Source organism: Tamandua tetradactyla, chromosome 2 (genome assembly GCF_023851605.1).
Source record: "Tamandua tetradactyla isolate mTamTet1 chromosome 2, mTamTet1.pri, whole genome shotgun sequence".
Classification (NCBI taxonomy): domain Eukaryota; kingdom Metazoa; phylum Chordata; class Mammalia; order Pilosa; family Myrmecophagidae; genus Tamandua; species Tamandua tetradactyla.
The window spans coordinates 22,421,118-22,444,713 of NC_135328.1; the positions used below are offsets into that span (position 1 = coordinate 22,421,118).

A 23,596-nucleotide genomic window follows, 5' to 3' on the forward strand; every position below is an offset into this window, starting at 1 on the left:
AACTCTTGGACAAAAAGAGAACAGAAATTGATGGTCTGAAAAATTCTGGGCTCCCAGCAAGTAAAATTCTGGAGGCTAGTGCCACACGTGAAGATTTACCCAAACATGGACCTAGGCAGTCATTTAAGAAAAGCCAGAATTAGAGATGGAGTTATCTAGAAAGGATTTGTGTAAAGTCCTATTTTCTGATGTCTTTGATCCCTGTGTGCTACATGTAAATCAATAAATTTTTTGCAAGATCTGTATGAATGGAACCATTGCAAGTCAGGACTAAAAGGGACAGAAAAGGGGCAAACTGAAGGAAAAATGACTTCAAAAAAAAAAAAAGCTACAGAAACTAAAGTCTGGAGCCAAGAAGTCTCAGGACAGGAAAGCAGATACATCCATGCAGTCAAGAGGGCAGGCCTTACACCTCAATGTTAGGGAAAAGTTTCAGTGCCCTAGGTCTCAGATGGGGTGAAGCACATAAACTGGTGATTGGGGAGAGCCTGATGATTGCCCCTTTGCTCTGGAGAGGTTGAGCATATGTCCCAGACATGGCAGAGAACCTGGGTGTTGCCCTGATGCTTGGAAATGGTAAAGCCTAGAGAAAGGTGGTCCCCTCAATGCACCCCAATGTTGCAATAGTCACCCCAGCATTTGAAGACAGCAGGGCTGCAGTGTAAGCCCTTGGAAAGGTTGGGACTGCCACTTTCTAAAGCCCTGAGGATGAATGACTTTCAGACTATGAGATCCAGTGGAGTTTGCCCTGTGGGTTTTCAGAACTGTTTTGGTCCAGTGACCTCTCTTTCTACATTTCAATTTCTCTCTATAGCAATGCGAATATGTATTATATGACTGTTCCTCCTTTGTATATTGGAAACAGATACCTTGTTTTGAGTTTCACAGGACCACAGCCAGAGGAGAAATTTGCCTTAGGACAAACCATACCTGTAACTAACTTTGATGAGATCTGTACTGCTTCTGACTTGGTATTGTATTTGTATTGTTACTGAAATATTTCAAGGCATTTGTAATATCAAAATGATGTGAATATATTTTGTATATGGAAAGAACATGACTTTTTAGGGTCTAGATGGTAGAATGTGCTAGTTTGAAACTATTAAGTACCTCAGAAAAGCCATGTCTTTAATCAGGTCCAATCTTGTGGGGGCAACCAATTCTTTTAATCCTAATTCAATTTTGTATAGTGGAAACCTTTAGTTAAATTATCTTCATGGAGATGTGACATGCAAATTGTGGGTGTGACCTTCTGATTAGATGGAAATGTGACTCTGCCCATTCAAAGTGGGCCTTGATTAGTTTGCTGGAGTCTTTAAAAAGAGGAAACATTTTGGAGACACCTCAGCTGCAGAAGCAGAAACAGAAGATTGGAAATGCAGAAGCCCTAGGAGACACAGACATTTGAAGTGCTGACAGAGAGACCAGATGCAAAAACATGGATGTCTGGAGATGCAAAGCCCTGCAAACATTGCCATGTGACTTTCTGTGAGATGCTTAGTAAGCCAGAACCCAGAGCTGTGTATCAGAGGGGCTCAGTGAAGGCCCAGAGATGCTTAGAAAGGAAACCACTGGCCTTAGAAGATGGAAGCAATGGAACCAGGAACAAGAACCAACAGATGCCAGCCACATGCCTTCCCAGATCAGGCTTTCTTGAGTCAAGATATCTTAGTTTCTCTGGATGCCTCAGTTTAGATATTTTATGGCCGTAGAACTGTAAACTTGTAACTTAATAAATTCCCTTGGGGAAAGCAATTCCATTTATGGTATATTGCATTCCAGCAACTTTAAAAAACTAATACACCAATTATAATTATAACTCACCTTGAATTGTACTGGGTCACATATCAATTATGGATACTTTTTATATCCATACTAGTGATGAAATAACTACATGCTCTCCCCACACAGGCACTACATGCACCCTAAGCAACTCAGTAGGGAAATGGATAAGTGTCTACAGGGATTATAAAACACAACTCAAATAAGCAGTGCTTTCTCCAGGTTTCTAAATGGCCAAGGGGCCATTCAATGGAACTACCTTCCAAAAGGGGTTCTTCTTGAAGGAAAAGACCTGCATTCTTCATCCCTTCTCATAATTTTCTCTTTGAGGTATGATGAACCATAGAGGAATTCCTCAAGCTCATACACCCCCATATTTGGTGGGATCCATTTAACGTACATGATGTGATACATATTATGATATCTACTGTCATGGTCAGGGTCATGTGTCAACTTGGCCAAGTGGTGGTACCTGTTTGTCTGGTGGCCAAGTGCTGGCATGTCTGTTGCCATGAGGACATTTCATAGAATTAAATCATGTTCACGTCGACTACATCCACAGCTGATTCCATTTGCAATCAGCCAAGGGGAGTGTCTTCTGCAAAGAGTGATGCTTAATCCAATCACTGGAAGCCTTTTAAGGAGAATTCAGAAGAGACAGGCTCTCTTCCTGCTTCGGCCAGCAAGCATCTCCTGTGGAGTTCATCCAGACCCTGTATCAGAATTGTCAGCCTCACAGTCTGCCTTACAGCTTTTGGACTCTACGTTTCCATGGTTATGAGACATTTTTTTTTTTTTTTTAAAGGAAAGACAGAGAGAAGGAAGGAAGGATAGAAGGAAGGAAGGAAGGAAGAAAGGGAAACATCTTTTAAACATTTTCTTGTTTTATTGTATTCTGTTTCTCCGTTTTTGTTACATGGGCTGGGGCCGGGAATCGAACCGAGGTCCTCCGGCATAGCAGGCAAGCACTTTGCCCGCTGAGCCACCGCGGCCCGCCCTATAATTTTTATATTTAAAAATATTTCCTGTTGATTCTGTTTCTCTAGAGAACCCTAACTAATACACCTACCCTCAATATGAAGGAGAAACTGCCAACACTATTCTCCTTAATGTTGTAGAAATTAGTCAACATGATTGACTTTCATGACAGTGAAGAGCAAAGTTCACCTTCACAAACACAGTATAGACAGGAACAAGTTTTCTTCCTATTGAATAATATTTCAATTTCAGTAGACCAGCTATTGAGTATAATTGGATCTGTGGGACGTTGTCCCTGGAATTACAGAAATTATGATCCTGCATGAATAGTTTTCTAACTTTAATTTGTTGCATAAATTGGAAATGTCTCACAGCCAACAAATAATTTAAATTGTCTTGTAGTGTAAACAATGTGCCCTTTGGAGGATGTGATGAACCATAGACTTCAAGGCAACTCTTGCAACATGAAAGAAATCTCTGCTATCTATCTGCTTCCCTGAGAATATCTGTCATCATTTTCCTAGGTTTGAGAAGGAAGCTCTGGATTTATAACTAAATATCAAAAGTTTTCAGTAAATTAATCTGTGGCTGTAGAAATCTATAATTTCTTTTATTTGATGAATCATTCAAAGTATCTCAGACAGATGTACATGAATGCCTGAAGAATAAATTAAATTGGAAAGTAAAATATCTCCAAAGTGGATAAAATTTTACCAAATCAGGGGAAGAAAATCATTCCAATGTTCCAGAGATCAATGGATAACATAATCATAGATGAGTTACAAATCTGGGTTTGGAAGAAAGACAGCATAAGATTGTTTCTTCTCCCTTTTTTCATCAGATATTTATGAAAAATGCCCTCACAGCAATATCTAAGGAAAGTCTTGGAGGAAAAATGACAGAACAAGGATTTTTTATTTGCAGATTTTGTTCTAGTTTGCTAGCTGCTGGAATGCAATATACCAGAAACAGAATGGCTTTTAAAGAGGGGAATTTAATAAGTTGCTAGTTTATAGTTCTAAGGCTGAGAAAATTTCCCAATTAAAGCAAGTCTATAGAAATGTCCAATCAAAGGAATCCAGGGAAAGATACCTTGGTTCAAGAAGGCCGATGAAGTTCAGGATTTCTCTCTCAAGTGAGAAGGCAACATGGCGAACGCAGTCAGTTTCTCTCTCAGCTGGAAGGGCACATGGTGAACGTGTGTCACCAGCTAGCTTTCTCTCCTGGCTTCTGGTTTCATGAAGCTCCCAGGAGGTGTTTTCCTTCTTCATTTCCAAAGGTCACTGGCTTGTGGACATTCTGCTTTGTGGTGCTGCAGCATTCTCTGCTCTCTCTGAATCGCCCATTCTCCAAAATGTTTCCTCTTTTATAGGACTCCAATAAGTCAATCAAGACCCACCCAAATGGGTGGAGACACATCTCCCCTAATCCAGTTTGACAATCATTCTTCATTGGTTTACATATCCAGGGAGATGATCTAATTACAGATTCAAACATACAGTATTGAATAGGGATTATTCTGTCTTTACGAAATGGGATTTAGATTAAAACATGGCTTTTCTAGAGTACATACATCCTTTCAAACCAGCACAGATTTCATGCTCGACATTTGTTTATTAATGAGAGATTCCTTCAAACATATATTTCTATTACTATCACCATGTTAGGAAGCCTTCCATCAGAGTCCACACATTGATATCAAGTGAAAATACAAGAAAATGGGGGAGGGTTGTTTTCCATATAGTGTGTACTGTTAATCCTTCTATGCATATAAAAAGATGAATAGAACAGAATAAAATATTCCAAGCAAATTGAACATCTTTAACAAGTTTTGTCTTCTTGGGGTTTTCCTACTACCCTAAAGTTGAGATTCTTGTATTTGTGCTATGCCTGCTGATGTATTTGATCACATTTCTGGGCAATACTATCTTGATCTTCGTCAGCATTCTGGATTCCCACTTGCACACCCCCATGTACTTCTTCCTCAGCAACCTCTCCTTTGTGAACATCTGGTACACCTCTTCTGCTCTTACTCCAATGCTTGTTAACTTTGTTTCAGGGACAAACACTGCATCATTCTTAGGATGTGCTGCTCAGATGTACTTCTCCCTTGCTATGGGTTCTACCGAGTGTGTGCTCCTGTCCACGATGGCCTATGACCGGTATGTGGCCATCTGCATTCTCATGAATAGAAAGGTCTGTGTGCAGATGGCAGTTGGCTCTTGACCGGTTCCCTCACTGCCCTGGTGTCATCTGCTGCATCTGTGCTACAGCTTTCTCTCTGTGGTAATAGTATCACTAATAATTTAATTTATGAAATTCTGGCTATCTTGAAACTAGTTTGTGTAGACATCTCCATGGCACACTTAATCATGCTGGTGGCTATCATACTTCTCCTTTCCATACCAGTGCTCCTAATCTATATCTCCTATGCCTTAATCCTCTCCAACATCCTAAGAATAAGGTCACTGGATGGAAGAAGCAAAGCCTTTTCAATGTGTGAAACCCACCTGACTGTCATGGTTTTGATCTACAGCACAGCTATCTCCATTAACTTGAAGCCCTCAGGTATAGATTCACAGGAAATAAATTTATGGCTTTGGTACATACTGAATTAATCCACATGTTGAATCTTATCATCTGCAGTCTATGGAACAAAGAAGTGAAAATGGCTGTTAAAAAATCCCTGACAAGAAATCCTTTTGGTACTATCTTAATTTCTATACTCAAGTCATATTAGAACAAATATATACATCTATATCATGTCCAATATTTTTTAGAAATCTGCATATCAGTTGGTGTGAACAAAATTGCATAAATTATAACTGCACAGATCCTGCATATTGGTGAGCTTTTCTTTGTCTTTTCCACCCTCACTGGAGCTAGGGAATAAAATGAGTTCCATGTGAACACATCACATCTTCTTTTTCAGAGTGGTATCCTAATGGTGCCCCTGTATGACGTAGATCAAATCTACCTGAGCTTTAGATTTAGGGGAGGTGAGACAATTGTAGATCATTATTAAAGGAGGTTACAGCCTGAACAACACAGAACTTGCAAGGAATAGTTCAGTTGTGAATGGGTTAATGAAGAAACGATTTGCAGAAAAAATCCAATGATTAAGACTTCTGTGGTCTTCTTCATCCAAGTGCCCTATTTACATGAGAATGTTTTTTTCCCTCAGATAGTAACTTTCCTATTCTATTGAATCTTAATCTCTCCAATTTTCATCCTTACTTGAAAATCTCACAGTCAGACAACCCTGACCCCGGTTGGATGCTGAGTTATTTGGTTCAAGGGGAAAAAGTTGTAGTAAGCCTATTACCTAGCCAATTGCTATAGCAATTTTAAATAAACTCTGATTTCAAATAATCACATACATTGTGCCTACAAATATTCAAGGAATTATCTATTTGTTTTTATGGGTGAAACACATGTATATATGGTATGGAAATTAACATGTTATGCCTCATCAGCTCCAAGTGTGCATGTATAATTTTCTTCAATTACTGTATCTTTCAGTGTTTTCAAAGGATGTGGGGAAGGCAAATAGCTGCCTGGAGGCAAGACCTTACAAAAATGGCTTTACCTTGGCATATAGTCATCATAGGCCTGGAGACAGCCCTCGGCTTTTCTATTTCTGTAAGTCTCATTTCCTCCATGCAATGTCTCCACAATCCAAATATATATATTGCTGTCTTTTATGGTTGGTATTGAATATGTAATCTTGAGTTTTGTTTTGATTACTTTTTCATTATTCTACGTTCTGTGTCGAGCAGCCCACATTGTTATAATATTTTTTTGTCAAGAGAGAAAACAGTTCATTTCATTGTAGTTTACAAAACCACAATTGCATTCCAGTTTTGCTTCTCAGAGGTAACATCCAATTCATATTTTGTTTGTACTATTTATGTTCAGTGCCTTTGAATGTTTCACTCACACAGGTGACTGACTTCAACGGGTCATTAAGTTCAATCCCTTGTAGAAAATTTAACAAGGACTTACATTAATTTTTTAATTAGTTTGTTAATTTAACTGTCAAAGAGCAACCTTGATTCCAACGTCGTGAAGTTCATTGCTTTGTGACCTACCCCCATGTACCACCTTGAAATGAATTCATGTGAGCTCACAGGAAGTAAACTCTTGCTTTTGCAATCACATAGTAAATGAGAACTTATTCATGGCACTAGATTCTTGATGAATAGTGTTTGAAATATTTCTGTTTTGTTTTTCTTTATGTTAAAATTTTACATGATTTCTTATGTGATCCTTTTTTAAAAATATTTTTTATTAATAAAACAACATAAAAACATACAAACATTCCATACATGGCATACAATCGATGGCTCACAATATCATCACATGATTGTATATTCATCACCATGATCATTTCTTTGAACATTTGCTCCACTCCAAAATAAGCAATAAAGTAGAAAAAAGAAAAAACTCATGCATACCATACCCTTCACCCCTCCCTCTTATTGACCAGTAAAATTTCCATTTACCCAATTTATTTTAACCTTTGCTCCCGTTATTATTTGTTTATTTTTTATCCATAATTTTTACTCATCTGACCATACAATAGATGAAAGGAGCATTAGGCACAGATTGTGATTTTCACATATAGTAAAAGCTATATCATTATACAATCATCTTCAAGAAACATGGCTACTGGAACACAGCTCTACAGTTTTAGGTACTTCCCTCTAGCCACTCTAATACACCATACACTAAAAAGGGATATCTACATAATGCATAAGAATAACCTCCAGGATAACCTCTCAACTCTGAAATCTCTCAGTCACTGACACTTTATTTTGTATCATTTCTCTCTTCCCCTTTTTGGTCAAGAAGGTTTTCTCAATCCCTTGATGCCAAGTCCCAACTCATCCCAGGATTTCTGTCCCACATTGCCAGGGAGGTTTACACCCCTGGGAGTCATGTTCCCTGTAGAGAGGGAAGGGCAGTGAGTTCACTTGCTGTGTCAGCTTAGAGAAAGAGAGGTGATATGGTCCTTTTTATAGTTCTATAATTTCCCACACATCTAAGGACATATTAATACCTATACTACTTTACTTGTTTTATGCTCTCCTAAAACTTTTCCAAGCCAGCCTGAAAATAAGGATGACCTGGGTTGGCTGAAACCATTATGTACATCTCAAACTATATCCACCAAATCAGAATATCCAGGGAAGAGATGAGCTAATCTGCATCTTCGATATAAAACTGCATGATTCTCATCATATGAGAATTATGGGAAACTGACTCGGAAAACTAAAAAGAAGAGCCTGAACCTTATCAATTAATGTTTTTAGTATGTTGCCCTCAAATTAAGGCCATAAGAATAGTCCATGTCAGAATTTATGAAAAAATATGCTGTCTGCCAGAGCGTGGTGGTTTAGAGGTATGTACCCTAGAAAAATCTGTTCTGAAACTTAATTCATTCCTGTGGGTGTGAACCCATTGTAAGTAGGACCTTTTGATGAGGTTACTTCAGTTAAAGTGTGGCTCAATTTTATCAGGGTGGGTCTTAATCCTGTTGCTGAAGGCCTTATAGGGAAGCTCACAGACAAAGAGAAGTCCAGAGGGAAAAACCAGAAGCTGAACATCAATGGAATCTGGAAGGAAAGGGAGAAGCTGGGGAAGGCTGCTGTGTTGTACCCATTTTCTCTCTCATCAGGTTTCTAGCAGTTAAATACATAAAGTTGTGTATTAAGTTTTAGGTTGTTATCAGCAAAATCTCACAGGATAACTGTTCTGAGAATTCTTGTTTTACTCTTCTTTTGCTGTAGCCTCAGAAGTGAGGCTCTCAGAACCAAAGAAATTCTTATGAAGTTGCAGAGCTTGTGGCTTCAAATCTGTAATACTGAACTCAAAACCAATGTTTTTTACTACAACACCACAATTGCCTCAATAGAGCTTCCAAATACATTTGTTGCTTTTCTGAATAGAGAGAGAAAAAATTAGATTCCATCAGTAGAAACCAAATGATCTCATTTAGAAACATTAGTGATGCTTTTTCTTTCTACTTTTGTTTTGTTTTGCCTGGTGAAGGACTTGGGAAACAATTAATGGCATCAACCTTCCTTCTCTGTATTTCTAGAGACTCTTCCTTTAAACTATGAAGTGAAAGAAGTGAATTTCTTGGGCCGAGTGAAGAGTTGTCTTAATGGTTACTCAAGGATTGATACGGAAGCAATCAGCCAACATCAAGCTATGAGTGAAGCAGCAAATCCTTGGTGTTTACTTCACCTGAAGCTGGACACTCTATATTTTTATTAACAGTGTTGAGGGATATCACAGGCACCAGAGGTAGAAATGTCCTTTCAGAAAAGTAGACACTTGTGCACTGAAGAATGCTGACAGTAACGTGTGCTGAAGTTATCACAGTAGAGCTCTGAATCCAGGACATATGGGTTGTAAGCCACGCCCTCCTCATGTCAGAGGGGGAATAAAACACTGGGAGGTTAGAGTTAAGGACTGATGGCCAGCAGTGTGCATAGTATTAGACTGGATGTTTTAAATATGAAGAAAAATAATTTAATGATTGTAGGGGATGTTCTTCATTCATTTCATTGAACACTAATTCAACACATGTATATTGAACATCCATCTTGTGCCAGCCACTCTACTAAGTATTTGGGATATATCATGAAACAGAACAGACAATGATTCCATTCCTCAGCACCTATATTGGAGTGGGGAAGAGAAAGAAAATAAACAACAATTATATAATTACATGAGTAAATTAGCAAGTGTGAACCATGACTAGCATGTCCAAGCATTGGCAAGGGAGCCAGTGGGGGTGGGGCAGAGTGAGTTAGAGGAAGAACTGGGAGAAAAGGTCAGAGAAGTAGCAAGCTGATCTTGCAGAGCTGTGTAGATCATTGAGGGACCTTGGATTTTTACCTTAAAAAGTTAGCTTACTTCTTTTTCCTTAAAACATCTGTATGCTGTGTTGAGATCAATCTGTTGGGGGTTAGGTATAGAGGTAGAGAGATTTCGGGAGACTATTGCTATAATTCTGAAAAAAACAAACAAACATTAGCTCAGGCCAGAGTGATAATTGTGGTGATAGGATATAAATCAAATTTTGGATATGTTCAGAAAACAGAGAAAACAGGATTTCCTGAAAGATTGCATAGGGATATGAGAGGAAGAGAGACATCAAGGATGGCTTCAAGGATTTTAGCCTGAGCAGTGGGAAGAATGGAATTGTCATCCAGAGAGAGGAAAGGCTGTGGGTGGATTGGGCTGGGGGAGAATATTAGGGTTCAAAATATTCTCTAACATTGTCTAATAAATATGACAACTCTGCAGATGCATGTACAAGTCTTGCTTTTAGAGAAGTCTGGGCTACTGTTATGAATGTTATTTAAAACCAGGATTTATTTAAATAGTATTAAATGTTATTTAAAACTTGGATCAGATTACTTGGAGATTCAGTGTGGATAATTAAAAGAAGAGGTTGAGCTTGGGACATTGTAGAAATTGTACTCAGTACTGCGGATTCTTATCTGTCACTACCCAGGGTGAAACTTGTAATCTCCATTCTCCATGTTGAACCATGGAGATCTAGGCACATAGCTGTCCACATTAGCTAGCAACAGTCATCATTCTTTATTGAACTATTGTAACTGAATATTTGTTATGTAAATTTAAAATATATATTTTATTCATTCCTTTATTGAAGATTGTTTCTAATCAGTGTCTTATTGTTGCTAATGCTGAAATGAACAACCTCCTATATTTTATTTTCCTTTCTTTTTGATTACCCCTTAGAATAAATTCCTAAGTGTGGGTTTACTTCATCGAAAGCAATGAACAATCTTGTAGCTTGTGATAGAAAATGTTTATGGTTCTTGATATGTACATATATTTCCAAATGGTTTTCAAAAGTGATTATACCAATTTATTTTACATACTCTAGGTTTATTAAAATAGATCATATAATTAAATGAACTTATAACACTAATTCAACTAACATTGAATTGTCTAACACTATTTTTTCACAAGATAGTCTACCTATTGCTGTTTTCATTTTACTTTTTCCAGTCATTATATCTCTTCACTTTTCTCATTAAATGATAATTTGGGTAATTGTGTTACTGGGCCTGCAGAAGTAGGGAATTGGGGAAGATTCGGGTCTGTTTCCAGAAAAAAAGTATTTCATATACACTGTAATAGTTAGGTTTAGGTGTCAGCTTGGCTAGTGATGATGCTCATTATTTTGTTGCTGTGGACTTAAATTATCAGCATGTGAAATTCATCTATGGCTAATTACATCTGTAATCAGCTAAGGGAAGTGACTTCTGTAATGAGTGACATTTAATTTGATTAGCTAGAGACTTAAAAGGAGAGCCAGAGAGAGAAAGAAGCAGCTCAGTGCAGCCCAGGACAGCTCAGCTCACTGCACAGAGTTGACACAGACCCAGACATTTGGAGATGCAGAAAAGAAACACCCCGAAGAAAGCCATTTGAATCCAGCAGCCAGCAGATACCATCATGTGCCTTCCCAAATGATAGATGAACTGTAAACTTGTAACTAAATAAATCCCCTTTATGAAAACCAGTCCATTTATTGTGTATTGCATTCTGGCAGCCTTACCAAACTAAAACAGATTTTGGTACCAGGGGAGTGGGGTGCTGCTGTGTTTGCAAATACTGAACATGTTGGAATGGCATTTATAATGGATAAGGGGAGGATTCTGGAAGAATTATGAGAAGCTTGAAAGAGCAAGTACTTGCTTTGAAGAGACTATTGATGGAAATATGGACTCTGAAGATACTTCTGTTGAGGCCCTGGACAAAAATGAGGAATGTGTCATTACAGATTGTTTTAAGGTGGCAGAAAATTTGGTAAAGTTGAGTTTTGGTGCTGATGCAGGGGAGAATTTGAATGTGATGATCTGCAATGCTTGGCTGGGAAGATTTCCAAACTGAGTATGGAAAGTGCAGCCTGGTTTCTCCTTATAGCTTGTAGTAAAATGAGACAAGAAATGCATAAGCTAAGAACTGAGCTTTTGGGTACAAAGAAGCCAGAAACTGATGGTGTGGAAAATTCAGGACTTCTAGAGAGTGAGCCACTGGAAATAGTGCCCCTTGTAAGGATTTAACCAAACATGGAACCACTTAGTCACTACCGGACAATCCAGGATTGGAGATGGAATTATCCAGAAAGCATTTGTGTAAAGTCCTATTGTCTGATGACTGATGGCTTTGATCCTTTATGCTACATGCCAAGTCAACAAATTTTTTGTGAGATTTGTATAAACAGAACCACTGCCAGCCTGAACTAAAAGGGACAGAAAAAGGACAGAGTGAAGGAAAAATAACCTCAGAAGAGAACCATGGAAGCTATGGTCTGCAGCCAAGAAAGCTGGGACCCAGAAAGTCAATCTATTTGTGCATGTGAAGGGGGTGAGCTTGTCCCAGAGGCAGAGGGTGGTCCTTCCACTTCAATGCTTAGGAACAGTTCTGGTTCCACAGCCTCAGAGAGGGTAGAGCACATTTCCTGAGGATTGGGAGGAGCTCGGCTACCTTCAGTTGTTCTGAAGGGATTGAGATGTGCCTTGGGGATAACAGAGAATCTGGGTGCCACCCAGATGCATGAGGAGGGTTGGCTCAAGGAAAAGGTGGTCTCCCCAATGTTCCCTAATGTTTCAGCCCTCATCCCAATGTATGGAGAGAACAGGGCCGCTGCATGAGTCTTTGGAATGGTAGGATATGCTGCTTTCTAAATTCTGAGGATGAATCTCAAACTTTGAAACCTAATGGAGTTTGCTTTGCAGGTTTTCAGAATTGTTTAGGTCCAGTGTGATGGTTAGGTTCAGGTGTCTATTAGGCCAGGTGATGGTATCCAGTTGTTCTTTTTGCTAAGGACTTAAATCATCAGCATGTGCAATTTACATATGGTTGGTTACATCTGTGGTCAGCTAAGGGGAGTGCCTTCCACAATGAGTGTCATTTTAATTTGATCGACTGAAGGCTTAAAAGGGGAAGTCAGAAGAGAGAGCTGCGGTTCAGAACAGCTCAGTATAGGTCTGTAGCCCAGCAACTTAGCACACCTCTGCTCGGCACTCAGAGCCCACAGAGACCCAGACATTTGGACCAGGGGAAAGCCATCTGAACCAGACAGAAGCTGGGAGAGAGGCCCAGCAAACATTGCCAAGTGCCTTCTAAAATTTGTAAATTTGTAAATAAATAAAACCCCTTTATAAAAGCCATTTCATTTCTGGTATATTACATTGTAGCAGCCTCAGAAAACTAAAACATCTGGTGACCCCTGTTTTCCTTCCAATTTCTCCCAATAGTGATGGGATCATTTATCCTATGACTGTTCCTTCTCTGTATATTAGAAGCAGACAACTTACTCTAAGTTCACAGGTTTACAGTCAGAAGAGAATTTTGCCTTAAGACAGGCCATTCCTGTAACTGACTTTGAGGTGATTGCATACTATTTTTTATTTCGGTATTGTGTTTGTATTGTTACTGAAATGATTTAAGGCTTTTGAGATATTGTGAAGAAACAGCTGCATTTCGTATACGGAAAGATTTAGTGCATTGTATGCAGAACAGATGAGCATTGTTAAGTAAGAAGAATATGTCTGTTATTGTTTTCTATTTAGAGATTAAGCATGGTTTAAGCTTATGTGTATAGTTGTCAAGTTGACAAGGGATGGACACTGTAGAAGTTAGGTTCAGGCATCAACTTGGCTAGGTAATGATGCCCAGTTGTTCTGTTGCTTTAGGCTTAAATTAATAGCATGTGAAATTCATCTGCGGCTGAGTACATCTGCAGTTGGCTAAGGAGAGTGCTTCTGAAATGAGTGATGTTTAATTTGATTAGCTTAAGGCTTAAAAGGAGAGTCGAAAGAGAGAAAAGCAGCTCAGCGCAGCCCAACACAGCTCAGCTTTGCATTCAGAGACAACACACACCCAGACATTTGCAGATGCAGAAAGGAAATGCACCAGGGAAAGCTACTTAAACCCAGAGGCTGGGAAGGAAGGCCAGCAGATGTCCAGTGTGTCTTCCCATGTGACAGAGAAACTCAGAGGAAAAGCAGCTGCCTTTCCTCTGAGGAACTGTAAATTTGTAATTAAAAAAGTCCCTTTTTTATTAATTAAAAAAAGAATTAACAAAACTATTAGAAATCATTCCATTCTACATGTACAATCGGTAATTCTTAATAACATCACATAGTTGCATATTCATCATTTCTTAGTACATTTGCATCGATTTAGAAAAAGAAATAAAAAGACAACAGAATAAAATTAAAACAATAATAGAAAGAAAAAAAAACAAAAAACCTATACCTCACATGCAGCTTCATTCAGTGTTTTAATATAATTGCATTACAATTAGGTAGTATTGTGCTGTCCATTTCTGAGGTTTTATATCCAGTCCCATTGTACAGTCTGTATCCCTTCAGCTCCAATTACCCCTTCTCTTTTTTTTTTTTTAATTAACGGAAAAAAAGAAACTAACCCAACATTTAGAAATCATACCATTCTACATATGCAATCAGTAATTCTTAACATCATCACATAGATGCATGATCATCATTTCTTAGTACATTTGCATCGGTTTAGAAGAACTAGCAACATAACCGAAAAAGATATAGAATGTTAATATAGAGAAAAAAAATAAAAGTAATAATAGTAAAATCAAAACAAAACAAAACAAAACAAAACAAAAACCTATAGCTCAGATGCAGCTTCATTCAGTGTTTTAGCATGATTACTTTACAATTAGGTATTATTGTGCTGTCCATTTTTGAGTTTTTGTATCTAGTCCTGTTGTACAGTCTGTATCCCTTCAACTCCAATTGCCCATTATCTTACCCTGTTTCTACCTTCTGCTGGACTCTGTTACCAATGACATATTCAAATTTATTCTCGAATGTCTGTTCACATCAGTGGGACCATACAGTATTTGTCCTTTAGTTTTTGGCTAGACTCACTCAGCATAATGTTCTCTAGGTCCATCCATGTTATTACATGCTTCATAAGTTTATCTTGTCTTAAAGCTGCATAGTATTCCATCATATGTATATACCACAGTTTGTTTAGCCACTCTTCTGTTGATGGTGATTTCGGCTGTTTCCATCTCTTTGCAATTGTAAACAATGCTGCTATAAACATTGGTGTGCAAATGTCCGTTTGTGTCTTTGCCCTTAAGTCCTTTGAGTATATTCCCAGCAATGGTATTGCTGGGTCGTATGGCAATTCTATATTCAGCTTTTTGAGGAACCGCCAAACTGCCTTCCACAGTGGTTGCACCATTTGACATTCCCACCAACAGTGGATAAGTGTGCCTCTTTCTCCGCATCCTCTCCAGCACTTGTCATTTTCTGTTTTGTTGATAATGGCCATTCTGGTGGGTGTGAGATGATATCTCATTGTGGTTTTGATTTGCATTTCTCTAATGGCCAGGGACATTGAGCATCTCTTCATGTGCCTTTTGGCCATGTGTATTTCCTCTTCTGATAGGTGTCTGTTCAAGTCTTTTTCCCATTTTGTAATTGGGTTGGCTGTCTTTTTGTTGTTGAGTTGAACAATCTCTTCATAAATTCTGGATACTAGACCTTTATCTGATATATCATTTCCAAATATTGTCTCCCATTGTGTAGGCTGTCTTTCTACTTTCTTGATGAAGTTCTTTGATGCACAAAAGTGTTTAATTTTGAGGAGCTCCCATTTATTTATTTCCTTCTTCAGTGTTCTTGCTTTAGGTTTAAGGTCCATAAAACCGCCTCCAGTTGTAAGATCCATAAGATATCTCCCAACATTTTCCTCTAACTGTTTTATGGTCTTAGACCTAATGTTTAGATCTTTGATCCATTTTGAGTTAACTTTTGTATAGGGTGTGAGAGATGGGTCTTCTTTCATTCTTTTGCATATGGATATCCAGTTCTCTAGGCATCATTTATTGAAGAGACTGTTCTGTCCCATGTGAGTTGGCTTGACTGCCTTATCAAAGATCAAATGTCCATAGATGAGAGGGTCTATATCTGAGCACTCTATTCAATTCCATTGATAGATATATCTATCTTTCTAATACCATGCTGTTTTGACCACTGTGGCTTCATAATATGCCTTAAAGTCAGGCAGTGCGAGACCTCCAGCTTCGTTTTTTTCCCTCAAGATGTTTTTAGCAATTCGGGGTACCCTGCCCTTCCAGATAAATTTGCTTATTGGTTTTTCTAATTCTGAGAAATAAGTTGTTGAGATTTTGATTGGTATTGCATTGAATCTGTAAATCAATTTAGGTAGGATTGACATCTTAACTATATTTAGTCTTCCAATCCATGAACACGGTATGCCCTTCCATCTATTTAGGTCTTCTGTGATTTCTTTTAGCAGTTTTTTGTAGTTTTCTTTATATAGGTTTTTTGTCTCTTTAGTTAAATTTATTCCTAGGTATTTTATTCTTTTAGTTGCAATTGTAAATGGGATTCGTTTCTTGATTTCCCCCTCAGCTTGTTCATTACTAGTGTATAGAAATGCTACAGATTTTTGAATGTTGATCTTGTAACCTGCTACTTTGCTGTACTCATTTATTAGCTCTAGTAGTTTTGTTGTGGATTTTTCTGGGTTTTTGACATATAGTATCATATCATCTGCAAACAGTGATAGTTTTACTTCTTCCTTTCCAATTTTGATGCCTTGTATTTCTTTTTCTTGTCTAATTGCTCTGGCTAGAACCTCCAACACAATGTTGAATAATAGTGGTGATAGTGGACATCCTTGTCTTGTTCCTGATCTTAGGGGGAAAGTTTTCAATTTTTCCCCATTGAGGATGATATTAGCTGTGGGTTTTTCATATATTCCCTCTATCATTTTAAGGAAGTTCCCTTGTATTCCTATCTTTTGAAGTGTTTTCAACAGGAAAGGATGTTGAATCTTGTCAAATGCCTTCTCTGCATCAATTGAGATGATCATGTGATTTTTCTGCTTTGATTTGTTGATATGGTGTATTACATTAATTGATTTTCTATGTTGAACCATCCTTGCATATCTGGGATGAATCCTACTTGACCATGATGTATAATTCTTTTAATGTGTTGTTGGATACGATTTGCTAGAATTTTATTGAGGATTTTTGCATCTATGTTCATTAGAGAGATTGGTCTGTAGTTTTCTTTTTTTGTAATATCTTTGCCTGGTTTTGATATGAGGGTGATGTTGGCTTCATAGAATGAATTAGTTAGTTTTCCCTCCACTTCGATTTTTTTGAAGAGTTTGAGGAGAATTGGTACTAATTCTTTCTGTAATGTTTGATAGAATTCACATGTGAAGCCACCTGGTCCTGGACTTTCCTTTTTAGGAAGATTTTGAATGACTAATTAAATTTCTTTACTTGTGATTGGTTTGTTGAGGTCATCTATGTCTTCTTGAGTCAAAGTTGGTTGTTCATGTCTTTCCAGGAACCCATCCATTTTATCTAAATTGTTGTATTTATTAGCGTAAAGTTGTTCATAGTATCCTGTTATTACCTCCTTTATTTCTGTGAGGTCAGTAGTTATGTCTCCTCTTCCATTTCTGATCTTATTTATTTGCATCCTCTCTCTTCTTCTTTTTGTCAGTCTTGATAAGGGCCCATCAATCTTATTGATTTTCTCATAGAACCTACTTCTGGTTTTATTGATTTTCTCTATTGTTTTCATGTTTTCAATTTCATTTATTTCTGCTCTGATCTTTGTTATTTCTTTCCTTTGGCTTGCTTTGGGATTAGTTTGCTGTTCTTTCTCCAGTTCTTCCAAGTGAACAGTTAATTCCTGCATTTTTGCCTTTTCTTCTTTTCTGATATAGGCATTTAGGGCAATAAATTTCCCTCTTAGCACTGCCTTTGCTGCATCCCATAAGTTTTGATATGTTGTGTTTTCATTTTCATTTGCCTCGAGGTATTTACTAATTTCTCTTGCAATTTCTTCTTTGACCCACTCGTTGTTTAAGAGTGTGTTGTTGAGCCTCCACGTATTTGTGAATTTTCTGGCATTCCACCTATTATTGATTTCCAACTTCATTCCTTTATGATCCAAGAAAGTGTTGTGTATGATTTCAATCTTTTTAAATTTGTTAAGACTTGCTTTGTGAACCAGCATATGGTCTATCTTTGAGAATGATCCATGAGCACTTGAGAAAAAGGTGTATCCTGCTGTTGTGGGATTTAATGTCCTATAAATGTCTGTTAAGTCTAGCTCCTTTATAGTAATATTCAGATTCTCTATTTCTTTATTGATCCTCTGTCTAGATGTTCTGTCCATTGATGAGAGTGGGGAATTGAAGTCTCCAACTATTATGGTATTTGTGTCTATTTCCCTTTTTGGTGTTTGCAGTGTATTCCTCACGTATTTTGGGGCATTCTGGTTCGGTGCGTAATTATTTATGATTGTTATGTCTTCTTGTTTAATTGTTCCTTTTATTAGTATATAGTGTCCTTCTTTGTCTCTTTTAACTGTTTTACATTTGAAGTCTAACTTGTTGGATATTAGTATAGCCACTCCTGCTATTTTCTGGGTGTTATTTGCATGAAATATCTTTTCCCAACCTTTCACTTTCAACCTATGTTTATCTTTGGGTCTAAGATGTGTTTCCTGTAGACAGCATATAGAAAGATCCTGTTTTTTAATCCATTCTGCCATTCTATGTCTTTGATTGGGGAATTCAGTCCATTAACATTTAGTGTTATTACTGTTTGGATAATATTTTCCTCTACCATTTTGCCTTTTGTATTATATATATCATATCTGACTTTCCTTCTTTCTACACTCTTCTCCATACCTCTCTCTTCTGTCTTTTCAGTTCTGACTCTAGTGCTCCCTTTAGTATTTCTTGCAGAGCTGGTCTCTTGGTCACAAATTCTCTCAGTGACTTTTTGTCTGAGAATGTTTTAATTTCTCCCTCATTTTTGAAGGACAATTTTGCTGGATAGGAGTCTTGGTTGGCAGTTTTTCTCTTTGAGTAATTTAAATATATCATCCCACTGTCTTCTAGCCTCCATGGTTTCTGCTGAGAAATCTACACATAGTCTTATTGGGTTTCCCTTGTATGTGATGGATTGTTTTTCTCTTGCTGCTTTCAAGATCCTCTCTTTCTCTTTGACCTCTGACATTCTAACTAGTAAGTGTCTTGGAGAACGCCTGTTTGGGTCTAATCTCTTTGGGGTGTGCTGCACTTCTTGGATCTGTAATTTTAGGTCTTTCATAAGAGTTGGGAAATTTTCAGTGAAAATTTCTTCCATTAGTTTTTCTCCTCCTTTTCCCTTCTCTTCTCCTTCTGAGACACCCACAACACGTATATTTGTGAGCTTCATATTGTCCTTGAGTTCCCTGATACCCTGTTCAAATTTTTCCATTCTTTTCCCGATAGTTTCCGTTTGTTTTTGGAATTCAGATGTTCCATCCTCCAAATCACTAATTCTATCTTCTGTCTCTTTGAATCTATCATTGTAGGTATCCATTGTTTTTTCTATCTTTTCTACTTTGTCCTTCACTTCCATAAATTCTGTGATTTGTTTTTTCAGTTTTTCTATTTCTTCTTTTTGATCAGCCCATGTCCTCTTCATGTCCTCCCTCAATTTATCAATTTCGTTTTTGAAGAGGTTTTCCATTTCTGTTCGTATATTCAGCATTAGTTGTCTCAGCTCCTGTATCTCATTTGAACTATTGGTTTGTTCCTTTGACTGGGCCATATTTTCAATTATTTGAGCGTGATCCATTATCTTCTGTTGGCATCTGCGCATTTAGACAGATTTCCCTGGGTATTGGATCCAAAAGTTTGGAAGATTTTTCTGTGAAATCTCTGGGTTCTGTTTTTCTTATCCTTCCCAGTAGGTGGTGCTCGTGGCACACATTTGTCTGCGGGTCCCACCAGTAAAAGGTGCTGTGGGACCTTTAACTTTGGAAAACTCTCGCCGTCTGGGAGGTTCGCTAGCCGAAGTGGCTTGGAAGAGTGCGAGCCGGCCTGGGGTCCGAACACGGGGAGGGTCGCTGGCCGCCGCAGCCCGGGAAAGCGCCCATCCGAATTTCCTAGTCGGCCCGGGGCGACAAGCGTGATGGGAGGGCGCCAGCGGCAGCGGCCCGCCTGGGAGAGTGCATGTTCCCGGGAAGTCACGGGTTTGGAAGGGGCCTCTCCCACCTGTCACCGTTCTCCGTGGCCTGGGGATTTCCGATCCAATTCTCTCAGTTGGACCGGGGGGCCGCGCATGGTGTGGGCACCAGCCGCCACGGTTTGAGGGGACTGCCTCTCCAATTCTCCCAGCCGGCCCGGGAAGGGGGAAGGGAGTGACTCCGGCCGCTTGCCACCCCACCCGGTGAAGCCCGCGTGCCTCGGCAATCTCACCCGAGCGGCTTCTCTCAGCCAGCCAACCGTTACAGGATGGGGTACGCTGTCTTTTTTATCTCTGTTGTGGCTTTGGGAGCTGTTCTGTATTGTTTCTACTCCCCTAATAGCTGTCCTGGAGAAGAAACTAAGATCCGCGCGTCTTACTAAGCCGCCATCTTCTCAAAAAAGTCCCTTTTAATAGGACCAATCCATCTCTAGTGTATTGCATTCCAGCAACCTTAGTAAACTCAAACAATGATCAGTGTAAATAGCAAGTAACTTGCCAGGAAATAAACAGAATTCTTTAAAGGGAAATCAAATAATCATCCCTTAGTGACATAACATTTAAAACGGCCAGTCCCTAAACAAAATTACGAACATGCAAAAAAGTTGAGAAATTATCCCTGAAATAAGCTAATCGATAGAAACAGACTCATAACTGACAGAGGTGATGGGATTAGCAGATAAGCAACTATCTGTATAAAAACTTACTTATTTAAGTATTTAATAATATTTATTTATGCAAACCAGAAACAATATAAACATATAAACACACACACATAAATCACTTCATCACATCCTAATAAATTGTGTGAAAATCAGTAAGAAAAAGAAAATCTTAAAATCTGCCAGAGAAAGAAATCATTACATATAGAGAATAAATATCATAGTGATGGCAGACATCTCATTGGAAGAATGCAACTCAGAAGAAATGTAACAATGTCTTTAATGTGATGAAACAATTAAAAAAAAAGACTTCATACCTGGAATTCTACATATAGTAAAAATATCCTTTAAAATATTGAATGAACCCACTGATTTGAAACAATTATAATAAGTAAACTCATAGAGTCAGAATCAAGAATATAGGTTACCAGGGGATGGTGGGGGGGTAGATTGCAGATAAGGAATGGAAAAAAAGGCTTAAAATGTACAGGGTTCCTATCTGGAATGATGGAAGTGTTTGGTAATAAATGGTGACGATGATAGCTCAACATTGTAGACAGTTAGCAGCACTGAAAGGTATATCTGAATCTGCTACAAATACGTTATATTGTATGCATGGTGTGCTGGTTTGAAAAGAAGTATGCCCCCTAAGAAAAGCCATGTTTTAATATAAATCCCATTTCATAAAGGTAGAATAATCTCTATTCAATACTGTATATTTGAAACTGTGATAGGATCATCTCCCTGGATGATGTGATTTAATCAAGAATGGTTGTTAAAGTGGATTAGGGGACGACATGTCTCCACCCATTTGGGTGGATCTTGATTGGTTTATTGGAGTCCTATAAAAGAGGAAATATTTTGGAGAATGAAAGAGATTCAGAGAGAGCAACACTATGAAGCAGAGAGTCCACCAGCCAGCGACCTTTGGAGATGAAGAAGGAAAATGCCTCCTGGGGAGCTTCATGAAACCAGAAGCCAGGAGAAGACGCTAGCAGATGATGCCGTGTTCACCCTGTGCCCTTCCAGATGAGAGAGAGAAGCCCTGACTGTGCTTGCCATGTGCCAATCCACTTGCGAGAGAAACCCTGAACTTCATCGGCCTTCTTGAACCAAGGTATCTTTCCCTGGATGCCTTAGATTGAACAATTCTATAGACTTGTTTTAATTGGGACATTTTCTCGGCCTTAGAACTGTAAACTAACATCTTATGAGACTCCCCTTTTAAAAAGCCATTCCGTTTCTGGTATATTGCATTCTGGCAGCTAGCAAACTAGAACACATGGTAATAGAATAAAAATTAAAACAAAAAAATCATGGAACTGCACAACACAGTGAGGCCTAAGTTAAATCGTGGACATTAATTAGTAGCACAATTATAAAAATATATTATTATCAGTTGTAACAAATGTTCTACATCAATGCAAAGTGTCGGTGGTGGGGTGGTACATGGGAATCGTGTGTTTTATGCATGATTGTTCTGTAAGTCTACAACCTCTCTAATAGAAAATAATTACTTAAAAAATAAAATAGAGAGAGGATGGAACTCACGCGCGGCCGTGCAGGACTCGCCCAAAGCCGCTAGCGCGGGGAGGCTGCGCTCACCTTGGTCCATGGACGCCGGTGCGGCCGCAGCGTAAACGAGCCAGTTCAAGAAAGAAATCTCTAAGCATTTCAAATTGCATACTGACCAACTTGTGTTAATATATGCTGGAAAAATTTTAAAAGATCAAGATACTTTGATTCAGCATGGAATTCATGATGTACTTACTGTTCACCTTGTCATCAAAACACAAAACAGGCCTCAGGTTCATTCAGCTCAGCAAACAAACACCACTGGAAGCAATGTTACCACATCATCTGCTCCTAATAGTAGCTCCATATCTGGTTCTGCCCCTAGTAACCCTTTCGGTTTAGACCCTGGAACTTGCCAGGAATCCAGCAATGATGCGAAACCAGGACCGAGCTTTGAGTAACCTGGAAAGCATTCCAGGGGGATATAATGCTTTACGGCTCATGTGCACTGATATTCAAGAACCAGTGCTGAGTGCTGCACAAGAGCAGTTGGGTGGTAATCCATTTGCTTCCACAGTGAGCAATACATCATCAGGTGAAGGTAGTCAGCCTTCTCATACAGAGAATAGAGATCCATTACCCAATCCATGGGCTTCCCCAGCTTCCCAGAGCTCATCAGCTTCCAGTGGCACCACCAGCACTGCGGGTGGCACTGGTGGCAGTACTTCCCGGGGCACTGGTGGGCAGAGCACTACTGCACCAAATTTGGGGCCTGGAGTAGGAGATGCAGAATCCTGACACACATCAGCAATGTCAAACCCTAGAGCAAGGCAAGCCCTGTTACAGATTCAACAGGGCTTGCAGACATAGCAACGGAAGCCCCTGGCCTCATCCCAAGCTACAGATTTCAGCAACAACTGGAGCAGCTCAGTGCAATGGGATTTTTGAACCGTGAAGCAAACTTGCAAGCACTAATAGTAACAGGAGGTGATATCAATGCAGCTTTTGAAAGGTTATTGGGTTCCTAGCCATGATAGCAGCATTTCTGTATCTTGAAAAAATGTAATTTATTTTTGATAACAACCCTTAATCTTTAAAATACCTGCTTTATTTCACTTAGACTCTTGGAGTTCTGTGCTAAATACCTGCTTTATTTCACTTAGACTCTTGGAGTTCTGTGCTATTATATAAACAAACCCAATATGATACATTTTAAGGTGGCATGCAGTAAGATGTGTGGGCTTTTCTTTTTGTGTGGGTTTTTTGTTTGTTGTTTATTTTGAACAGTGTGAATCAATGGTTTTTTTTTTCTTTTCCCATTTAAGACTACTGCATGCATCCAATGTTCTGCATTTATTGTAATTTTTTAAAAACAGCACCTTTTTATAGTTGGGTGAACTGATTTTTGTCCTGCGTCTGTCCAGTTTATTTGCTTTTTAAACATTAGCCTGAGGTAGTAATTTATGTAGAATGAAAGCATTAAAAAGAAGCAAAAAATAAAATAAAATAAAATAGATAAAAAAATCGAGGGGGGCACCTTAAGAAT

The 23,596-nt window shown here is 38.6% G+C and overlaps 1 pseudogene; it reads left to right on the forward strand.

Annotated features, from left to right (window-relative positions):
• Positions 1-536: 536 nt before the first annotated feature.
• Positions 537-5,500, forward strand: LOC143655688 (olfactory receptor 13F1-like; annotated as a pseudogene).
• The last annotated feature ends 18,096 nt before the right edge of the window (positions 5,501-23,596 follow it).